The following is a 10,707-nucleotide window of genomic DNA, read 5'->3' as shown; positions in this document are numbered from 1 at the left end:
GTGGAAGCTATGCAACCCTTAGAAAGACAAAAAGATGATTGGTGTCACTTAAGCTGATCTGGAAGGCACAAATTGCTCATTGTTTAAGTAACCCCTAGCAACCTCTGGATGAACCCTGGTTGAAAAACACTGGACTGGAACCATTGTCATTCACAATTTGTGCAAACATAATGTAAATTGCAACAGACAAACCACAAAAGGTTGGCAAGGTAGCAACAAGCTCCCAGACAATGGGAGCCAATTCATAGGGTAGGCAGAGTAGTTTTTTGGTTACTGGTTTTGGTTAGTGATTATCAGCTGTGGTTCATAACATGACAAAAGTAGAGTCCTATTGCTTTTTAGGATTCTACTTACTACTTAAATGCTTTTTTCTCCTATTTCAGCAATTTTAGTGACAATACCATCCTAAGGACTTGGCAATAACTTGTAAAATCAGAAGGGTAAATTCACAGAAATTATGGAAAATATGCTCTATAGGCCTTACAGTTATCCGGAGAACTGCTACAGCCCTCGACTTAGAAGGCCTAAATCAGTGTTTCTCAACCATGGTTCCTCCGGAGGTCACTAGGGGTTCTTTGAGCCAAGAGGAATTTGTGACTCTCAGGTCAGTTTAACTGACACCTATGTTCTTTTTGGCTATCTGTAAGGATGACATTCTTCCCAATGGCCGGCCATCTAGGAGGCATACTTCCCATTGACCACCACTTTAATACAATGGGAGATGTAGATATAGTAATTATAGTAGGAGTTCCATGAAGTGCTGAAAGTGTTAAAAAGGTCATGAAACACTGCTCTAAATGAATGTTTTGGGTTTTTTTTTTGGTGATTTATTGCATAAACCAGTTAGATTTACATGCACCTTCCTTCATTAAGTTACAATAGACTTCAAATAAAATCATGTGTTATTTTTAGTGATCCTTAAGGCAGTTAAAGCGGACCTATCACCACATTTTTAACATTATATACAAGTGTGGCTAACCCCTTTAAATAATGTAAAATGTGTGCATTTCCTTCCCCTCCCATCTGGGGTAGTAAAGACTGAAGGGGAAACCCACAACCTCCTAATATAGAAACAATGCATATCCTGGAAGCCTGTGGGCTCATTTTTCTGTGCATGCCCAGGACTTTCCTAGAATCTATTTAAAAAAATGTTCTTGATCTCACACATGCACAGTGAGATTGGCACTTTTTTTTATTTTACATTTTCAGAAAGACCCATTACCCGATCTCGCACCTGCGCTGTGGGAGGTTGGGTGACATTAAGAAGAAGAAAGAATACAGTCCCATCCATAAAGATGAGAGTAGCGTGGGACCTACTGGACTTGGCTTGCTAAGGGATTTTGGGTTTTTCAGCAATAAAGGTAAGTTATTTTTTGATGATAGTTCCACTTTATGTCATTATTTAGCGGTTTATACAGAAACATATAGGTATCTTCCAGAAATTCTCTATATCCCATAGATTTAGTCCTCATAGGCTGTAGGGCTTCAACCCGAGTAGTATAGGTTATCATACCTTTTATCCACAATAAATATTCAATATATGTTCTAACCTGACTGTATAGTCTCTGTTCCTTTTTTTTTAGATAATACTATTTCTATGCAATAAGGTAGACCAAAAACCTAAAGGTGTTTGTACTGTCAGACTAGAACACGTGTGGCCAGACATCAGAGCACTTTTGTCCTAATGCAGAACTGTGACTTCCCTCATAAAAGAAATATAAGCTGCAACTTATTTGTGTGCATCTACACGTACACACAGATACCTGTTGAGCCTGCTGGGAAAGTCCACCTAATGCAGCTTTCTTTTTCCTGCTTTCTGGTTCATGACCATGGGAGATGAAAGGGACACCTGGTTTTTCAGGAGTTTTGGAATGTTGAAGCATAATTAAAACATTTTCTTGTTGTACTTTCTATTTTAAACACAAAAAAAGACATACAAATCAACACTTAGAAAACAACATAACGGTATACTACACCAAAAATGCCATTCAACATGGAAAAACTAATTACACACAGTCTGGCTATAATCTATACCCCGATTACATTTCATTGCCAACAATTTTAATATTACTGTCTGTAATAATAACAGCTACAAAAACACATGTAAATAATAGCTAAGTAGTCAATTGCTTTAACAACATAATTCACCAGCATATGACACACATCTTAAATTGGCTGAAGCATTACATAATGGAAAAGCAGAATCATATGGATGTGGTCAACAGATTACCTTAAAATGCTGCCAGGTGGCCATTGCTTCCATATATTGACAACACATTTGCCAGGTGGACCTGGTAGTTATCTAGAACAGCCGCTTGCTTACTGTTTTTCACTACTTAATAAATTCAATTTACCAATGTGGGTATTCTGATATGGTCTCATCTCTTATTCAACCCTAATAAAATCTCTGTAAATTATGATGTAACAAAGTTGCTTTCAAAATGAATCAAATCACAGAACTGTATTTGTTTAGTTAACTAAGCTACCTTTTGTTCAATAACAAGATTTGATACTGTTTACTTTAGTTCCACTAAACAATAAATCAGTTGTACTTGGTGTAACCTGAATTGTTGGAATATCTACCTATGCATGTGATAATCTGGTTTGATGATTACATTCTTTATTACATAAGTCACTGAAGTCAGGAAATTCAACTACATTTTTTTGCCAAATATCACAGAACCATATAAGGTTAATGGGATATTTGTAAAGAAAAAAAAAAACAGTTATCCATTCTTCTATTAGGTGTTGCATTAAAACAGAACATAGGAATTAGGTAAAATTTCTCCAATGAAGCCCTTGATAAAATGCAGACAGGAGTTTTAAAAGTTGTTTCTGTATAGACACATATTGTAAATATACTATTGAAAGTGTTTTATATATGTTTGCAAAAAACTAATGATTCTGGCACACCTATTTTACAGGTTAGACCTGGGTGTTTCTATTGTTTGCTGAATAATTGCTTCATTTCAGAAGCAGCTGGGAATGCTTCACACTTCTAATGCCAGAGAAGGAATCCTAAAGGCTACAGCAGCATGAACCTGTGCCTAGGTAAGTATGCATTATACTGCTACCTATGTAGTCAGTGCCAATACCAAAAGCAGGAGTGTGCCAAAGCAAATGAAGAACAAACAAAAGTGAGAAGGATTATAAAAGGAGACATTATTGATTAAGGTGACAATGAGTGGGCATGAATGTTAATGAGGGAGGATATAGGAGTGAATAGAAGCATGACAAGGCAAGAGGAGTGAATGGGAGTTAACGAAATAGAATGAGAGAGGCATAGGTGAGATTATAGCGCTGCAAGGAAGAGGAGAATAAGAGGACAATTAGACTGGAGAAAATAAGAGGGAAAGAAGAGGAAAATTAAAGAGTATCACAATATATAAACATAGCAAATAAAAGTAAGGAAAGAGAATGAAGAATAATGAAAGAGACAGTGAGGAGAAAGATGGGTTAAAGTTTCGTGTTGTTCTTGTCCACAGGTTCATTTGTTTGACATGAGCTATTGTGGTCACATATTTTTTGTAACCACAATAGTTCCTGCTAAATGAGTGTGAAATGTTTATGGGTTGGTGTTAGCATAGGAAGGGAAGTCTTTGTGTTACCTGTTCTGTTTGACTGATATGGTTTTGAGATGGAGATTATGTTTTACGTTAAAGGATAACTAAAGCAGGCAAGTCCAAAGTCCGGCCCGAGGGCCAATTGCGGCCCGTGTTCAGATTTCCACCAACCCGCAGCCTTTGTCAAAAAAATCAATATTATGCGGCCCACCAGCACTGTTGACCACAGTATAAAACATACGCGTACAAAAAAGCTTTTTTATTTTTCATTGGAGTTGATCAACCGCCTTGCATTTATCGTCACGCTACTCAGCGGGCATAATCGGCAGGGCAGGAGTCCCCATGTGTGCACAGAAAATCCCCTATGTCATTATAGTGGGTGTAAGCTGTGCGGTATCCGCACTGACTATGCCCACTCTGATTCCAAGAATGCGCTCTGCGCGGAGCCTGCACTGACACCGGACTACATGCACAGAGAATCCCTCACGTCACCCTGGTGGGCGTGTGCTGTGTGGGACCCTCACAGACCACGCCCACAGTAACCCTGAGTAGGTGCTGAATAGTCGGCCCCCACACATTTTCACCTCACCAAATCTGGCCCTCTTTGCAAAAAGTTTGGACACCCCTGAACTAAACCCAAGAATTTTGTGACAACCATAACTTCCTCCATAGATACTGGAGGAGTAATTGTAGAAACCCAGAGACAAAAAGATAAAGAGAACACATTCTAAAGAAAAAAATATTAAACCACATCCAAAGACTAGTAAGTTGCAATATATTACAGTTTTTTTTTATTCTGATATGCTTTATATTTAGTGCTAATAGATCAAATTACAGGACTGGATCAGTCAAAATGAAATGTAAGTATCTATGGTTCAACCTAAGAATCATAAGAGCTTCTTTACATTGTTACATATGGTACTTATGGTGCGATATAGTATCTATTGGCCTGATTTATTAAAGCTCTCCAACACTGGAGAAGATACACTATCATGGGAGAACCCTGGAATGGATTTTCTGAAAAATCATTTGCATTTATTTTAAATCCTGGACCAGATCCATTAATGATTTGCTGGATCACCCAGGTTCTCCCATGACAGTATATCCACTCCAGTCTTGGAGACCTTTATTAAATGAGGCCCATTGTTTTAACATTTATTGTACCAATACACTGCAACAAATAAAACAATGTGCCAATACAACACAACACAAAAACCCAAGACACGTGCATACACAGTTGCACAAGTTGCCAAGTGTGTGTCAATCTCAATAAATGCCACAAAAGAAAAAGTTCTGTGGGTAATATCAGTCGAAGTCTTGTTTTACAGTGCATTACTGCAACCTAAAAGAAAGTTGTCAAAAGAAACATGGAAGCAGCTCTTCATGCTTTTAAAAAAGCTAGTTTTTTAGTATTTAGTTGACCCTTTTGCTTTCATACTTTCGGTCATTGTCTCAGAACAAGTGTACCGATTTGGACTTCTGAGTTTACATATCTCATGGGTCACCATACTATCCAGACTAGCAGACCTCAGCTCCAAATACTTCCCATTCATTGACCACAGATATGGATGTTCAAAGAAAGGATAGGAAGGCTAATTAGGTAAAATCAAGGTCTCACATGAATAAAACTTAATTAAAGTGCACCTGTGCCTAAACATTCTTTCCATTTTCCCTTCCAATGCCTCACAGATACCTGATAATCCTGCCACCGTCCAGAACACAAACATCATTTTAGTACAAGTCTCTGTTATTATGGCTAATATACATATATAATAATAATAATATACATTCAATATAAAAAATGCCATAGAAAGTAACTGGCATTTTAAGACTAACTAGTGGCAACATTGTTGTGCCTCTTTCAAACCCATTAATAGAACACATTTAAATAAATTAAAAATTTAACCTTTGTAACACTGTAAAAAATGTCATGGTTTTAATGAGATCACCCTGATTATTGCTCTGCCAGACAGGGATGTTGTATTTACAGGTAATAAACACAAATCATATGAAAATAAATGTCCGTTGCTTTCTATGGGTCTGTTCTGTAAATTTTAAAAAACCTTATGCCTATACTAACAGTACTTTTAAAGTGTTTTCCATTCCTCACATGTTTGGCATTGCTTATCGCAATGCCATACATGTTTGCAAATGGTAAAAAAAAGTGCTTCTAATAACAAATAAACTAATACAAACTTTAATGGGAGTTTTTTTAAATACTACTATATGGAGTTATTTAATTTTATAACCAGTTGAAAGCTGAATGTAGCTTGTTAAATAGCATGTGGATAAAGTACTGCAAGCAAACTCTTAAAAAACAAATAGGTGAATGAATGAGTCCATTTGTTCCAAGGTTACCTTTTTTTAGGGGGGTGGCTAAATGTGGTCAACTGCAGCAGTACCGCTTGGGAAAACAAAATCTAGTATGAACATTCACAAAATGTACCCAGTTAGGATAATCTCTATGCACTTACTGGGCACTTTTTCCTGTCTATACGATGAAGAGAACAAAACTGTCCCGATGCATACAATACAATTGTATATATGTACAGTACATATTTCTAAAACATTTTTATGCTGCCGATGCAGTTGGGAAGGGTTTGTACTTAAAATATGTATTTATATATGTCTTGTGTGAGCATTGGACTGACAACACACAGAATTTTTGTGGGCTGATTGTCTCGTGTCTTTTGCTAATATTCTCAGCCACTACTATTCCCAGATATCTGCAATACAAAAGTTAATCATCTTGTAGTTTGGGGAAGGAAATATAAGGCCACAGATAAGCTCTACATTTCAAAGGTTAATAGGTTTTCCCCTGCACTTATCAAACAGATACAAAAAATGTGCGATGGTATATTTAGGTAACCAAAAGGCAAGTTATTTGTTAATGTTTACGAACACATCAAGAGGGAAATACAGTGAAATGAGAACGTTGCAATAAGAATGTTGCAATTATTAGCCCTTTAAATTTAAACTTTTCTATCCAGATTCTTTAAAAATAACTTCCTCTTTCAGCAGAGTTTTGAAAGTCTTTGTTTAGTCTGTCATGGAGTATATATGTTATTAGATGATGTCACTGTTTTGTTTTGTTTTTGTCAGTCCTTAAAGTGGAACTATGACACTGCAAATAAACACTGTGAGCAAGCAGGGCATGCATAGTTCAGATGCCTGGAAATGCCAGGTATGAATGAAGAAGCCGAAGACATTCCAAGCGGGGCCAATCAAGATGACCAAAGATATGGAACCCAGAAGAAGAATGAACGAAGATGGCAGTGCCCTCAATGGCCTGAGGATTTATTGTATTTCAGATGGGGTATTGCTTGTCTCTTCTGCAATGTAGGACCTGCCTTCTAACAATTTGTTATATTGAATTTTAGTTTCGCTTCGATCAGGGTCTAACCGCAGAAGTGTTTGGTTTCTTTGCTGACTATTTTTAATAAAGCTATCATATAAACATGAAACAATGTGTCTTCTTTATTCAACCATTACCACAACAGAACAAAACAATCTTTAATAGTTTCAGCTAAGCTTTCTTTTCTTCCGATGTGTCATAGTAAAATATTCCACATAAAAGAAATTCAAAATCATTAAAATAAAAATATCTCTGCAACTTAATGATTAAATAATTGTATTAATATTACAATTATTACTATTAATAAACAGGTTTTATATAGCGCCAACATATTATGCAGCGCTCTACATTAAATAGGGGTTGACTCATCCATCCTTCCCTCCGCTCCTCTTCCACTGCATCTCTTTGTAGTTCTCTCCTTTGGCTTCCATTTCACCTTAGAATCAAATTTAAGCTCCTGTGCTTTGCCTTCAAATCCCTACACAGTTATTGTCCCACTTACATCTCTGACATGGTTAAAAAAATACTCCCCCTGACGCTCTCTCCGCTCCTCCAATGACCTACTAATGACTTCCTCACTCATAACCTCATCACACGCACAGACACAAGACTTCTCTAGAGCTGCCCCAACTCTCTGGAATGGTCTTCCTCGTCCTATTCGGCTTGCTCCTACTTTCTGCTCATTTAAAAGAGCGCTCAAAACCCATTTTTTCAAACTTGCCTACCCATCTTCTTCTGTCTGCTAAACCCTCACTTCTTCCCACCACTACATATCGCCCATCCTATTGTGTGTGAAATTCCCCCACCTACTAGATTGTAAGCTCTTCGGGGCAGGGTCCTCTCCTCCTGTATCACTGTCTGTATTAGTCTGTCATTTGCAATCCCTATTTAATGTACAGCGCTGCATAATATGTTGGTGCTATATAAATCCTGTTTATTAATAATAATAATAATAATAATATTAATAATAATAGGGGTTGCAAATAACAGATAAATACGGACAGTGATACTGGAGGAGAGGACCCTGCCCAGAAGAGATTTAATAAACTATTTTAATTATTATAGCATTTTGTGCTATTGTAGAGGTTCAAAATTTTGCTTTTTTGCTCAAAATAGCAGACATATACAATAAATATTTTAGCCTTCAAAGTTTCTAAAAATGATAAAAAATCAATAAAGGGTTGCTTGAAATAAAGTGTTTTTTTACTCAATTGTTGAAATCTCTTGGCGTTTAAAAAGCAAATAAGTGAACTTTACTTTTATGGCATCCCAAATATTCAACTCCTGAAAATTGTACACTTTTACTTGACATAGTCAATGATTTGAAAAAAAAATACTAAATTGACAAAATAAATACCATTTTGGAAAATGGGTCAGGCCAAAAAGAGAACACACCTTCATATTTAAGGGAAAACTTTGAGCATGATTCCATTTTATTTTACACTGTCTACCATATTTTTTTAAAGTGTACAGTGGAAAAAAATCTAGTTAAATATTAAATCCAAACACGTATTATTATCAATCTATTCATTAAAAAATATAAATAGCTTTGAAATATTTTTTTCAAATTTAATTCACATGACTCTGTTTGCAAGATTCCTCAAAAAATGATGCCAGTTATAGAACAATATATTGTTGAAATGAACCCCCTAATTCCTGTATTGCATTTATATGACCCAATATAAAATATGACAGCTATTGGATAGGGATTAACCTAAAATTCTTGTAAATTAAACTCTACTCTTAACTTTTATTCACTCTGCCATTTCTTTGTACACGGGAAGCAAGCAAGTAAGACTAATTAACTCTTTTTTCTTTACCTAATGTATGCACATAAATAATCAAAGTTATTTTATGTCTTTATTTATACAAATATGACAGCACATTGTTTATATATTACATTTGGAATCCATAAATCACAATGAATGCACACAGTTAAACCAATTCAGAAATAACATACGAAGCCAAGTTTCACTAATATACCTGTTTATCAGCAATTCAACTATGTAGTATATCTTATATGAAATGAGACTGGAAGGAAAGTAATTATTGAGAAATTATTGAGAACACTACAGGGAATGTTCGGGCTGGTTGTAGCTAATGAGACAAGTGAAGGCAAGGCAACAGAAGTTTACCCTTCTCTATATATTTACATATGTAACTAATTTTATTTACTGTATATACACAAATAACCTACCTTTTCCTGAAGAAAACAGAAAAACTGTATTTACTTGACTATAAATCTAGGGCTGAAAATACATCTGTCACTGCTAACATAAAAACAGTTATCAGCAGGAAATCCAATAAAATGAATGTGCATAGATACATCTATAATGTGGTATTTTAAAAACATTTATTTAAATGGGTAAAAAATTAAAACAGCATGGGGTCATCTGTTTATCTTTTTTCCCCCCCTTTCAACTCTTTACAAAAATGAAATTATCTTTTGTTTTATTATTGTAGGCCACCATTAGATGGTGCTGTTTCCTTTTGTAATGTGCAACAAACTTTGTCTCAGACGACATGGTATACACTACAATTTACACTAGCACACAATGCCATCTAGTGGCTAGTGGCCTCTAGTGGTAAAAGGTTCTTTGTCTAATGGTATTTTTAGGTATATGTATATATATATATATATATATATATATATATATATATATATATATATAAAAATAAAGGTTTATACTTGAGTATATACAGCCTGTTGTGTTTGATTTTTTCCTGTCATTGGTAGCTCTGAATACCAGGGATTCTGTCCCCTTATAATTACATTCCCTTCACCACTATTAAGCCAACCATGTTCCGACTGCTTTGCAAAGAGACGCATATCTGATGATGTCCTTGTTGTCTAAAATGAGGTATGTATTATAAACAGAAAGGTTTTGCATTTTGAAAGTATTTGGTATGTATTATAAACAGTCTTATAAAAAGTCTTTGGTATGTATTATAAACAGAAAGGTTTAATAAGGTTAATAAGTTTATTAGCATGTGGAGGAAACCAGAAAAGGCAAAATATATGTAACATTAAACTTCGTCTTTGAAAAAAAATAGAATGATAAATGTTTCAACCCAGAAAAAAGCTAGCTATGTGTGAAATAACAAGTACATTTGAAGATTAGAAGAATTATTTTTTATTGAGTGCAGCCCCATATGATCCAGTCTGTGCCTATGCACCATGTTTTCTGTTCCAGCTGGTCTAGCAAAGACAACCAAGTTTTTAAAAGTAAATGTTGAATGTGACATCAAGTCTTTTAATATATTACTTGGCTCCATGCTCTGTTACAGTTCTGCTCTTGAATTTGGCTCCCTGCCCTGTGTAGAGAGGGCAGGATCACGATGTAGAATACCATGCATTAGCGACATGACTCATCCAGGGAGACCTTCAGCTGTCATTGGCTCCTATAAAAGCCTAGATCAGACCACATGGACAAAAAGTAACAGCAATTTATTAGATTAGTGGACAGAAAAAAATGTAATTAAAGAGGGTCAACTACGACTAAATAGAAGCAAAAATAAAAATTTGAAATATATGTTCTCAGAGTTTAATGCCTAATGGTCATGTGAGAAGAAAGATCACAGAGTTGCAGAGCAAATTAAAGCAAGAACAAATTTAATTTCTGTTATAGTGTCCATTTAAACACATTCATTTAGCAAAGTGACATTTTCAATTGGATCATTATTCTGACTGGATTTATGAAAATTCAAATTGTATATAATCCTTTTTCAGTTTTTTGCAAATGTTGTTTTTTGATCACTAAATGACCAGAAATCAGTCATATTATTCAA

The 10,707-nt window shown here is 35.4% G+C and overlaps 1 long non-coding RNA gene across 1 annotated transcript; it reads left to right on the top strand.

Annotated features, from left to right (window-relative positions):
* The first annotated feature begins 1,050 nt into the window (after positions 1-1,050).
* Positions 1,051-7,030, top strand: LOC140326156 (uncharacterized). The gene is made up of 3 exons (XR_011919794.1): positions 1,051-1,361; positions 2,925-3,051; positions 6,666-7,030. It is a non-coding gene; the product is annotated as an uncharacterized lncRNA (long non-coding RNA).
* The last annotated feature ends 3,677 nt before the right edge of the window (positions 7,031-10,707 follow it).

Source organism: Pyxicephalus adspersus, chromosome 3 (assembly GCF_032062135.1).
Source record: "Pyxicephalus adspersus chromosome 3, UCB_Pads_2.0, whole genome shotgun sequence".
NCBI lineage: Eukaryota > Metazoa > Chordata > Amphibia > Anura > Pyxicephalidae > Pyxicephalus > Pyxicephalus adspersus.
The sequence above is the reverse complement of the archived record's forward strand: the minus strand, read 5'-3'. Positions and strand labels throughout refer to the sequence as shown.